This window comes from Gossypium raimondii, chromosome 11 (genome assembly GCF_025698545.1).
Source record: "Gossypium raimondii isolate GPD5lz chromosome 11, ASM2569854v1, whole genome shotgun sequence".
NCBI lineage: Eukaryota > Viridiplantae > Streptophyta > Magnoliopsida > Malvales > Malvaceae > Gossypium > Gossypium raimondii.
In genome coordinates this window covers 24,654,178-24,657,630 of record NC_068575.1, presented here as the reverse complement: position 1 = coordinate 24,657,630, position 3,453 = coordinate 24,654,178, and the positions used below count along the sequence as shown (strand labels likewise).

General features: G+C 30.2%; 1 long non-coding RNA gene across 1 annotated transcript; it reads right to left on the bottom strand.

Annotated features, from left to right (window-relative positions):
* Positions 1–624: 624 nt before the first annotated feature.
* LOC128034536 (uncharacterized) lies at positions 625–3,241 on the bottom strand. The gene is made up of 3 exons (XR_008190603.1): positions 3,091–3,241; positions 2,489–2,572; positions 625–843 (listed from the first exon to the last, which is right to left on the bottom strand). It is a non-coding gene; the product is annotated as an uncharacterized LOC128034536 (long non-coding RNA).
* Between the last annotated feature and the right edge of the window lie 212 nt (positions 3,242–3,453).

Sequence of the window (3,453 nt, the reverse complement as noted above, 5' to 3'; positions counted from 1 at the left end):
TAGACTACAACACAAAGCAAAATGATAATTCTTATATCAAAATGGGACCCAAAAAAAAAGTTTAAACACTGAATTGAAAATACGAGGAAATTCAAGGGTCAAATCTTGACATAAGCCTTAAATTAAGCTAAGTTAACTTTGCTTTGGGCAATTGAACAAGTTCTATAGGGTAAGTTTTCATAGGTCTTAACAAAATCAAATAAAAAACCGACACTAGATTTTTATCTCAATCAAGTTATGCCATATCTATAACATAAATAGTACATCAAAAAGATTGAAGCACATATCTTGAACCTGATAACCAAATATGAGTATAGAAAAGTTTAACTAGAAAAAAACAATAAGAGGGAACTGCGACTTGTGAAAATGAGAGAGAAATTGGATATATAAAAAAGGAAACATTAATATAAAAAGAATGTATTATTGCTATAACATCCCAAATGTGACGCCCTAAACCCGATTGGGACGGTCTGGCCCGAATTCAAAACATCACATTAGCCACAAAGATGACTCTCTATTTAAAACTTTACGAACCACACCAACCAACCATTCATACCACACAATTGTAGAATATTCCATATAAGAAATTAGACCTAAGGGCATGCTTTTCTAAATTAATCGCAATTATAATGTAAAAAATCCCTTAAAAAAACAAACATTCCATAATGTCCATTTACATCTCGATGGAAATTTTATCAAAAAAGTTTAAGTCTAATTCTAGTACTAAACCTTGGAACGACCCACATTGCCTTCACTTCAGAGCTTGAAATCTCAACACACATACTCAAAGAAAATGCCTTGCGATGGATCACCGATTTGCCACCCTTATTGCTAGCCCGCAAACTATTTATCTCCAAGGTAAAGTAAAGAGTGTGAACTTGGGAAAATTTAGTGAGTACACATGCATACAACACAAGTAAACACACTAAACATGTAAGGATTTGAACATATTTGAACAATTCATATATAACACAATTTTCATACTCAACAGAGTGATATATTGATAATTCGTGAATATGAAATATAGTCGAATTATATACTCATTGGATAAATGGATCTCCAAAACACACCATATGACTCATAAAGTCATACGCTATCTCCATGTAAGTGTAGCACATATACTCACACTCTCCAAACACACCGCGTTATCTACGGTGAGTGGAGCTATGCTCGACATTCCCTTATCTCTCCAACGCTATCTTCGGGCCACAATGCCCATCGCAATAAAAAAAGGGGTGAGTACTCACAATCCTATGGCATGCCAACTATATCATTCATGACATAGCTCACATAAACCATTGTTCACATATTTTATTTAGCATAGGGCACGCAATAGCTTAGTTTACATGCAATATAACTCAAAATCTTAGAATACATAGTTTAGCAAAGTAATACAGTTTGCCATAATAATATAATTCACCAAATTAACACAATTCACCATAATAATATAGGTCACCAAGTTAACATGGTTCACAATATAACATAATACTCAAATATAATTGGCTCGCACTACAGTTGAGCTTGCATTTAGCATTTCACGACAATATAATTTTGCACTAATCAAAACTCGCAATATCATAAATCTCATAATTCACTTACGAATTCGTACATGCATAGATATGCATTATCGATAAAATTTACATGTTATAAGAGTCCACATTATATTATTTATTTTTATATTTGTTCGTAAATATTACAAAATCATATACAAATAAATATATTATATACATATGTATTTAATGACCTTTGTCACTTTAAATTTTAAGCATATATTAAAAGTCCCATAAATTTATATATTATATAAAATTAGACCCATAATTATATATACTGTATACAATATAACCATATATATATTATATTATATTATATATATGACACCAAAATCCATTAATATATACTATATAATAAAACCATGCATATATATTATATAAAATAAAGCCATCCATATATATAATATATGCATAACCACCCACGCCAATATATATTTACATAACACAAAGCTCACCGTACAGATATATAACTAAACCTCTATACCTATATATTATATATATAATTACACCTACCTTTTTAATTCCTCAGCCATTAAAGCTCACCCACACATGCACAATAAATGCTTTCATCCTTATCAACTTCAGCAAACACTCACAAGACCATTTACGCATATATATATATATATATATATATATAACGTATATATATACACACACCTATTTACGCATATATTATATATATACACATTTAGTAAGACAGCCCACAATGTTCACACACACTCAAACCTTTAATGCACGATTCACTCACACACATTTGGCACCCTCAAGTTTGCACAGCATGCATATCCAGAAACTCAAGCAAGGCTTCAACGATTTGCACAATAAAGAAAGAAAAAAAAACCCGAAGTTTGCATACCACAAGGCGGGGTTCATAGGCCTCATTTTGTCGTTACGGATCTCGCAATTCATGTAAAAATACAACATATAAGTACACTCACCTGTAGCTCATCACGTCTCGTTAAACTAGACAACCTTTTACTTGCTTTTTTCTCGGTTTGTTGAGGCTCCACCAACGTTTTCAGCTTTGCACAAGAATATACATATTATTAAGCATTCAAAAACAATCTAGCTTACTCTTTTTATGTTCATACAACGACTTCCCACTCACACATACTTATTCAACTTATTTCGAACAATCTATTTCGCTTAATTTCTCCTTTTTAACTTAATTAAATCCTTAATTTCTATCTCTTAACCCTTAACTTGTGCCTAATTATAGATCTAGATATCTAACTTTACTCAATTTCTTTAATTAATATTTTTTCAGAAAAACATTGTTCATCCTCATTCTCAAAAGAAAACAATTTAATTTGTGCAATTACTTAAAGATTTTGTTAAATTGAATTTGTAAACTTCTTAATCTCGTCAAAATATACTACAAATTATTTTAAAACATCTCTTAGCTCTTTATTATGAGATTCACATTTTATGCAAAAATAACTTTAAAACCATGAATCTTTAATTTTCTTGCTTAGTTCTATGAAAATTCAAATTAAAAAACCTAATAAAAATTTAATACATAAGAAAATAATAGATTTACCTTTAGCTTGAAAACCTCCACGAATTTGTACCAATTGAGAAAACGAGCTAAGTTTAGGTGAGAAATTGGAGAAGAAAGAGTGATTTTATTGCAAAACTGTAAGAATAAAGAGTGTTTGGATGCCAAGAAAATATAAGAGATGTAGAAATTTTTGAGAGAAAATTTGCCAATCTAGATCTAACAAATTTTAAAAATGAAAAAGAAATGGAGAGAAGAGCCAACCAATTTTAAAAAAATGGGCTATTTGCTCTATAAGTCCTCCCCTATTCTACCTTGTTCTAATAACTTCCCTTTTTACCACTAGTTTTTTAATTTACACATTTAACTTCTACTTTAACCACTATTCCAAATTAGTCTTTATTA